The following is a 9,867-nucleotide window of genomic DNA, read 5'->3' as shown; positions in this document are numbered from 1 at the left end:
TGAGTTCTCTAAGGACTCGTCCACAGCGGTCGCAGCTTAGTGCCTTGCGAAGAAAATTCTGTCCCTCTGCACCTTTCAGGAAAACTACCAGCCCAAAAAGTTTAGGGAAAAAAATCCATTATCTTTAATAGGATTTCTTTACTAGCCCTGGCCAGGAGGGACCCGAGTTCCCAGGATATCTAAATTAATAAGTGCCCTATCATGGGGTGTGGAGAGGAAGAGGGTGGGGAGGGCGGTGGGCAACCAAACTGAGGTCTAATTTCCATTTAAGCTTTGCGATGAAGGGCGAGAGTCTTAAGCAGAAAATCTAAAAGATGGTCTAGCTAGGAAAAAGAATTGAAAGCATCTGTGAGAATCCCAGGACTGTTTGGAATCCATTTTGAGCGAAGTGGAAATATTTGGATGAGTGAAACGGCTGCTCTCTTTTAATTGGCCTCTGGTTGATCAGGGACTGCTATCTGTGACCATGAGAGGGTTGTCAGGAAAATCAGCGTATAGAACATTTCACTAACAAATTCCTAATTTCATCTGTGCCAGCCACAAAACTTATTGTACTCATTTTGGCTCTCGAACGAAAGAGCAACTGGCGGGTACCTTTGGGGTCTCAGAAGAAGATTTAGAGAGGTTTGTTAGTCTATTAGGAAGCAGAGGGAGCGGCTCTTCCCTTCAGCTGCGCACTCTGGAGAAGTCTATTAGAAACTCTCCACGTACGGCTCCAATCTCCTTCCTCTTTGATTCAATCACCCCAAGTCATTAGGCTGGTTGAAGGCCACTTTAGACTGCGCACCATAAATAATTAAAACGTGGAAATGTGCAGTCACCTGATGCAGCCCCCACGGGACGTGGCAACACAGAGGATGTCTGACTCTGTGCTGAGCTTCTTGCCGATGGCTGGGATTTTAAATTTTAAAACTGCCTCAGTAGTCCCAGCCCAGTCCCAAGCAACAGCCCCACATTTCACACCAGCACCATCCTGACAAACTCCACAGAGCTAATCTCGACAATAAAACCTGCCCACCTAGATCAGCTCCTCTTCCTGATGTTATGTTCAAGACCATCCTCCAAATCTTCAAGTTACTGGGCATGGCAGATGGCATCTCCAAAAAGGGCTGTGTGTTAATTTCCTAGGACCGCTGAAACAAATGACCATAAACTTGATGGCTTAGAATGACAGAAATGTATTGTCTGGGGGCCCCAGGTCTGAAATCAAAGTGTTGGTGGGGTTATGCTTCCTCTAAGGGTGCTAGGGGAGAAGGCTTTCATCCTCTTCCGGCTTCTGGTGGCTCCTGGCTTTCTTTGGCTTGTGGGTACACCTCTCCAGTCTCTGCCTCTTCCCTGTGTATCTGTCTCTGTGCCTGCACATCAAATTCTCTTTCTATGACACCAGTCACTGGATTGACGGCCCATCCTAATGCAATGTGACCTCATCTTAACTAAATTACAACTAAAAAGACCCATTTTCCACATAAGATCATGTTCTGAGGTCCCCAGTAACATGAAGTGTGTGTGTGTGTGTGTGTGTGTGTGTGTCTGTGTGTCTGGGGTCCATTCAACCCATTACATTACATAGGTAATCTTTCCTATGCCCTAGGCTCTTCCAGAATCTTGCTGCTCTCCCATGAACAAGTGAAGCTTATGCCCCTTCTTCTTGAACTGGGTGGGCCTTGGCAACCACTTCGACTAACTGAGTATGATGGAATGACGCTGCATGACTCCTGAGGCCAGCTCATAAAAGACATGCAGCTTCTGTCTGCCTCTCTTGCCACACTTGCCCTTGGATTGCAGCCACCATGCTGTGAGGAAACCCAGGCCCACGGACATGACCACATGGAGGGAAGCTGAGGGTCCCCTCCCCTTAGCCTTGGTTGAGCTCCTAGAGACAGCCAGCGCCAAGATGCCAGCCATGCCACTGAGCCATCTGGGAAGTGGACCCTCAACCTCAGTCAATTGCCCCAGCTGATGCTACAGGAGCACAGATGAGCTCTTCCTCCTGAGCCCTACTCAAACTGCATCTTTTTGAGCAAAATAATGATTGTTGCAGCCACTAATAGTGATATTTTAAGCCACTAGTGATTGGTGTTTTATGTAGGCTTAGACATTCTTAAAATACAGAGCCTAAAACCTTCAGAGCATTGTAACTCCTCTCTCCTCAGCCCCCCTTTCTACTTGTAACTAGTCAGTCCACAGTCTCCTTCTTTCTTACGGTCCCACCTAGCCAGGCACCTAATTATGTCACCCTAGGTTGTATCATTAGCATCTTTTTTTTTCTTTCTGCTATTAAATTTGCCATATCAGTTTCCTTTTTATTAATGTTTGCTGACATAGCATTTTTTCATCTAATTTTTGACTGTTCTGTGTCATTTCTTCTTAAACATGTCTTTTGTAAATAGCACAAAGTTGAATTTCAGTTTTGTTTTTCAGATAGTGTCTTGCCCTGTTGCCCAGGCTGGAGTACAATGGCGTGATCTTGGCTCACTGCAGTCTTGATTTTCTGGGCTCAAGTGATCCTCCCGCCTCAACACCCCAAGGAGTTGGAACTACAGGCATGAGCCACCATGTCTGGCTACTTTTTTGGTAGAGATTGGGGTTTTTCCATGTTGCTCAGGCTGGTCTCAGACTCCTGAGCTCAAGCCATCTTCCCACCTTGGCTCTCAAAGTGCTAAGATTATAGGCCTGAGCCTGGCCTATTGTTAGCATGTTAACTGGCCGCTAGACTTTGATTCCTGCCTTCTTCCAACCTACCAAAAGATCTCTTTGGCATACTTTGGTCTTGCCACTATCATGCTCAAAATTCATTGATGGCTCTCCATTGCTTAGAAGATTTTTCCCGTGTTCTCTAATTGACAGTCAAGACATTAATCTGGCCTTGGTTTATGGAATACTTTCCCTACATTATCTCCCATATCTTCTCCATAAAGAGTCTATGCATCCAACAAACTAGGTTATTCACTGTTCTGGATACCTTAAGCTGGGTTTTCTGCTTTCTGATATTCCCTTGGTACCTTTTCAATTTTTAATAATTTTTTTGAACACCTGTTCATGCCAGGCAATGTACAGGAAACTGGAGACCACCACCTCCCTTTCCCATCTTCTTACTTCATTTAACTGAAATCCTACCCATTTGCCAAAGCTCAGCTCCAAACCTCACTTCCTCCACAAAGCCTCCCCAGATATTTAGCCATCCTTTTTTCTGAAATCTCTGATACCTTCTTCTCTAAGCAAATCAAGTGACTGGCAGCTCTGTGGCCACCCCATGCTTTCCCAAGCCTCCTGGCCCTCATGCATGCTGGCTTTTCTTCCTTTACCCTTTTCCAATGGCTAACTCCCACTAACCTTCAAGCTTCAACTCAGGTACCATTTCCTTTCCAGAAGATTTCTTTGACACACTTGGTCTGGCTTAGAAATCCCAATGGATGATGATGAAAGGCCTAGAATGGATCCCAGGGCTCTCTCTGTGGCCCTGGGAGGCATGGCCTGGGTCTTTAATCCTGTATTCCTTGTACCTAGACCACAGAGATCAATGTCTATTCAAAGACTGAAGGTTGACTACATGAGGCATGCAGTAGGAAGATTTCAAAGGCCTTTCAACATAGTGGATTTGGAAAAAAGTTGGAAAGGAGGCTTTGCTTACCTGTTAAATGTTTGTGGCTGTATTTCAGGTTCCTTGAGTTGATTTTTGAGCTGAGCTCCAGGTAAAGAAAATTTGTACACCCTCTTCTTGGTCCCCAAGCATACTTTGGTTACGAGGAAACTTTTTAACTGTTAGACAACCAATTTAGCATTTTGCTAGTTTTTCTTTGTTCTCTGTGTAAAAGTATTATCTTGTCAACCAAATTGTAGATTTTACAAGCATAGGGAGTACCTAGTCTATTTCTTTTTTTCTTTTCCTTTCTTTCCTTTTTTCTCCCTCCCTCCTTTCTTCCTACCTCCCTCCCTCCCTTCCTTCTTGTGTATGTGTGTGTGTAGTTCTGATGCATACTGAACTTTGGAAAACACTGCTCTAAAGAATAGCAGGAAACCAATTTGGCCAATTTGGCAAACCCTTAAGAGATCCACTATGGGAATAGGTGTTTTGTTTTGTTAATTTTGGGTTTGCCCCCCATTCATTTGGCCTCAAAATCTAACCTATACCAGTAGTTCTTATTTTAGTTTTGAATTCTAGAAATTGACAAATAAAAATCATATCTATTTATTGTGTACAATATATTGTTTTGAAGTATGTATATACCACAGAATAGCTAAATTGAGCTAATTAACATATCCATTACCTCACATACTTATTTTTTGTGATGAGAACACTTAAAATCTGCTCTCTTCACAATTTTCCAGAATACAATACATCGTTATTAACTATGGTCACTATGCTGTACAATCGCATGTTCTGTTTCTCTTTATTCTTCCAAAGCTTCTATTTTGTATTAGAAACATAAAAACCCCTCAATATTTATTCAGCAGATTTTCGTGGGGAGACGCAACTAACCCTCCAAAGTATTGTTGATTTCCTTTGAAAAATCACTGCTTTCATGTGTACCAATCTAGAAAGCTGTTTCTTTGCTTTGAATGGATAAAAAGCTCCTAGACTTGTTGGACTATGGGAAGAAGTGAATTCTAAAGAGAACTGCATTCTGGGAGAAATTCCCCATCTCACATTCTTTAACTTGGCTTTCCTTTTGGGGATAGGATTGTGAACCTGGAGCTTCCTGAATGTCATTACGTATCCTAGGGTTTAATCACCCAAGACTTCCTCCCTCCCCCTGAATTGTCCCTGGGGACCAAGAAGCCATTACCGTGGGAGAGAGGTAGGATCTTAAAAAAATCCAAGGTTTGAGCTATAGTTAGACGACCTCTCTTAGGCTCTAATATTAAATCCGTGACTCTTGAGAGCATTTGCTGGGGAAATCCATCATCCTTTTATTTGTATTTCCTGGGTCTCACTCAACATTATGACTCTAGGGAAAAAAAATACCATGACTAGTATTTGAGAGGCTGGCACCTATAGTATCTTGAGTTAATGTTACCTGCAGCTTTATCCAGGAACAATTCTGCTGTGAAATACTCAGCTGTAAAAGAAACGAGACTACTGAGAAGGATTCTTTTGAGTGTCTCTGGCATGCAGAGAGGCGATGGGGATCTTCTTGTGTACGTGTGGGAAAGTGAGGGGGGATGATAAATCGTCTGCTACCTCTCCTTCAAGACTACGTCCTTTTATTTCTGACACTTAAAAAGACACTGTCAAAAAGATGTTTTACTGATTTGACTTTCTGTGCAGGAGAACGTGCAACAGTTACCTAGTAAGTGGTTTTATAGGGAGTTTCACCCACACGTTATAATAAACTGAGCCTGAAGATAACATATCTTTTGTGCTTTTACAGTGCTTGGATGATAACTGTGAAAAATTATCTAGTGGAGGTTAGCAAACTGTACCTGTGGTCTTTTTCTCATGACCTCTGTATGATAAAGTTTACTATCTTGGAGCATGATGCATTGTCAAATAATAGGTTTGCTTGTCTGGCCAACAAGAAGTAATTGAGGAGTGTTATAGTTTTACAATCGTGTTTCAATGACTCTGCTGCTTTTGAGTTGTTAGACCTGAACGAAATGGGTCAATGTTGAAAGAATAAAGTTTTTTTTCTCTCTCTCCCCCTCCCCCATATCTCACCTTCCTTCATTTGAGAGTCTTTATGGGGATTTTTTGAAAAGGAGGGCTGGGGTAGGGGCCTTGGCTCTGATGATTCTCTGTCTAGGTATCCCAGACTTTCAATCTGGGGCTTGAGGTGTAATATTTGGTCTTAGTTTAATGACTGAGAGCAAAATTGGATTTGACTTACCCACAGATATCCACTGAGTGCTCTTGTATTCTTTCTGTCCTTGGGGAGAAAATGGGCTAACCAGCTTATTTTGGTTTAAAGGTGCTTTGAACTCCAGATCTATGCCTTTAAGGAACTATTTCCCCTGTACATTCCTAAGACTTGTTGGAAGCAGATCAAAGCTGAATGATCTGGGACAGGTAGCAAATTTGCTACATTCCATTTTCTTTGGGGCAGGTCTCACCCAGCATTTTTACAAAGTATGCTCCATATAATACGAGTTCCATGAGCTCTTTGTGATGAGGTGAGTTTGGGAAACATTACACATCTAATCTAAACCCTTTTTTGGTGCCACATAATGAACATTCCGTATTAAAGGCTTGGAGAGGGCCAATAGTAGAGAAACACTGGACTTGGCATTTCTCCCAATGACCACAGAACCCCAGCATCGTGAAGAGCTGGTGTGCTGCACAACACATTTGGAAAGATTTTAAAAGTTGGAGGTTTTGGTGACATATAAATATAGCCATAGTTCCTTTCAACAGGAGCCCATCTGGAGGCCAATCACTGCTTAGCAGCAACATCCTGCAATATACACATGTATGTACTTATCTTAGAAATACTTTTTTAAATGGGGCTATTACGATTAAAACTTGAGAGCCTCCCCACTCAGAGAAAGAGTCATCTCATTTTCATAGGGGCCAAGGAACTTTTTAGGAAAATAAATAAGATAAATGACTAGGATTCATGTATTTGTACAGGAAAACTTGATGGGCTTATTTGTGTCTGCTGCTGGTGGGATTACTACGCAATGAAGAAGGAGGCTGCTGGCTCTGGGAGGGAATCTGCTCTGAAGAACAGAAGTGTTAGGAGTGTTTAGCTAAATTCTGCAACAGGGTTCTGGAGGTCAAAAGGGAGTGATGCTTCCTCTCTGGCATGCTGGCTGCTACCTGTATGTGTTACCTTGTGGTGGCACCCTCTCCACAGAAAGGAAGGCTGTGTGTATAAAGTTCAAGGAGCCCTAACACTGTGTTGGGGCCCCTCTAAGAGATACAGAGAAGAGGATAGCTGTCAGATAGCTCAGCATCCAGTGACAATGACAGGGCCCTTCTCAGCAGCCAAGTAGTGGGCAATGGTGGCAGCTTGGCTGGTGGCCTGGGGAAGCAGGAAGAGGGGCCCTGGAGATGTGCAGGGGCAGCTGCCTAGTGTGTAGACAGCAGACAGGATTAAACTGGGAGTGCTGTGGGTACTGCCCTCCCTTCCCACCAGGGGCCTGGGAATCTTGAAAGCAGGCCTTGGGACTAATAGAAGCTAGTGCCCCTCTCATGACAGGACTTAACTTTACCCACAGGGTGAAGTCCATGGAGATCCTTCCCATTACTCAAGTAACTATACTCCAGGCCAATCCAGTCCCAGCTGCTGCAGGTGGATGAGACAGGTGCTCCAGGGCATGCAGTTGGACCATCATATGAGATCCCACAAGATGGTTGTATTACCTATTTCTGCATGACAAATTACTTCAAAACTTAGTGGCTTAAAAAATAATAAGCATTTATTCTCTCTTATAGTTGGTCAGAAATTTAGGAGCAGCTTAGCTGGGTGATTCTTTTATTTTTTAGTGTATTTTGTGTATTTTTTTTTTTTTTTGAGACGGAGTCTCACTCTGTTGCCCAGGCTGGCATGCAATGGTGGGATCTTGGCTCACTGCAGCCTCTACCTCTTGGGTTCAAGAGATTCTCTTGCCTCAGCCTCCCAAGCAGCTGGGACTACAGGTATATACCACCATGTCTGGCTAATTTTTATATTTTTAGTAGAGATGGGGTTTCATGTTGGCCAGGCTGGTTCTGAACTCCTGGTCTTAAGTGATCCACCTTCCTTGGCCTCCCAAAGTGCTGGGATTACAGGCATGAGTCACCACACCTGGCCTTAGTGGGGCAATTCTGTCTCAGAGTCTCTCTTGAGGTCAAAGTGAAGATGTGGTCAGGGCTGCATTCATCTGAAGGCTGGACTGGAGCTGGAGGATCCACTTCCATGGTGGCGCCACTCACATGGCTGTGGCAAAATCCTCAGCTCCTTCCTGGCCATTGGCAGAGGGCACTGGTTTCTTACCCTGCAGATCTCTCCATAGAGCTGCCTGAGTGTCTTTATGACACAGCACCTGGCTGTCCCAGAGCAAGTGATCCAAGAAAAAGAGGCCACAGTGCCTTTTATAACCCAGCCTCAGAAGTCAAATACGTCACTCGCTGTTGGTTAGAAGTTTATCAGTGAGTCCAGCTGACACGCGAGGGAAGGGTAATGAAACTCCGACCTTTGAAGGGAGAAGTGTTAAAGAAATTGTGGATGTATTTGAAGACCACCACAGTGGCGGTTCACTTGTACTTAATCTCCTCAAGTGGTTAAAAGGTTAACAGGAGAGTCAGGGAGCCTATGAAAGAAGGACTTTATTTGGAGAAAGGTGAGGATGAATTTGCTGGCCTGCTGAGAGAAATCTGAGTTACAGAAAATCTTTTTTATTTATTTTGAAGTCAGAAGATGGGCTCCAGATAGGACTGCTTGTTAAATTGGATGAAATTAAAAATAGCTTACACGTTAGGAAAGTGGGGGGATGATTAGTTCTCAGGATATATTAAATGTCCTCACACGAGAGAGAGTCAGCCATTGGGAAGGGCTGCTTTGGCAAACATATGCTGTGTCAAACTCCGCCAGCAGATGCAGAATCTGCTGCTAAAGTTAGCTCCCCGAGAACAGAGCTGGATGAGCTGCCATGACAGATGTCTCTGAAACCAGCACTGAGACAAATATAATTCTTACCACTGGAAAGCAAGGCCCCACGCAAGAGCCTTCTCGCCCTGTTGGAGGGGTTCAAGGGAGGTGTGAAGGCAGATTGAGGACCCCAAATGGTGACTCTTCTGTGATTCTTAAGAATAACGTCTGGTTTTAAAGCCACAAGGTATCCTGGTATTTTGCATTTCTAAATACGGAAATCCCTCATAAGGTGAATTCTCGTTACTTTCAGAGGAACCTATGCTATGTAAAATCCAGGGCCTGATTGGAAGGCTTTTAAAGCATGTATTTTGAGACTTATAGTCTGAAATGTTAGAGGCAGAGGAGATGAGATAAGTGTTCAAAATGCCTAAAACAGTAGGAGAGGAGTTAGAAAACTACAATAATGAAAAATGATTTAAATTATTTCTCTAGTGCAAAAACCAAATGCTTTTCCTCAAAGAAGAAGGAGACCCAGTTTCATGGATGATGACATACAGATGATGTCCATGTGCCAAGCAATTCACTACACGACAGAGCAGGATTTCCCCAAGTGGCCTTCACAGAATCCTGTCCATGGGGATGCCTCACAAAAGAAGAATTCTATAATAAATAAATCAGGGGAATGATGCATCGCAATTCCCCTCTTACAGAGTCACGGAATGCATCAGCATTTTAATGGCTCTAAGAAGCCCTTACATGAAGAAGACTGTTTGATTTTGTTTAGCACCTTAATTTCCAAACCTATGACCATGGATCTTTCCCTGCTCTAAGTTCTGTTGGTCTCCAGCTCCCATTTCTACCCCTTTAGAATGTCAGCTTCACAAGGGCGGGTCTTTGTCTGTTTCATCTGTAATTATAGCTCCACAGCCCAGAACAGTGCCTGAAACCAGAGGTGAAAGTGCTGTGAAGTGATACAGCGTAAGCTTTGGGGGTCCCTCAGTTGCAGAGGCCCCTTCCAAGGCCCTGTGCCTAATTTTGTATTCACAAATTTGTATTGTTTTCCTTAAAAAGGACTGTCATAATTTTTGGCCGGGTGCGGTGGCTCATGCCTGTCATCCTGGCACTTTGGGAGGCTGAGGTGGGCGGATCACAAGGTCAGGAGATGGAGACCATCCTGGTTAACATACCCTGTCCCTACTAAAAATACAAAAAATTAGCTGGCCGTGGTGGCGCACACCTGCAGTCCCAGCTACTCGGGAGGCTGAGGCAGGAGGATCACTTGAATCTGGGAGGCAGAGGTTGCAGTGAGCCGAGACGGTGCCACTGCACTCCAGCCTGGGTGACAGAGCGAGAT

This window comes from Cebus imitator, unplaced genomic scaffold (assembly GCF_001604975.1).
Source record: "Cebus imitator isolate Cc_AM_T3 unplaced genomic scaffold, Cebus_imitator-1.0 Scaffold175, whole genome shotgun sequence".
Classification (NCBI taxonomy): domain Eukaryota; kingdom Metazoa; phylum Chordata; class Mammalia; order Primates; family Cebidae; genus Cebus; species Cebus imitator.
This window is presented reverse-complemented; position numbering follows the sequence as displayed.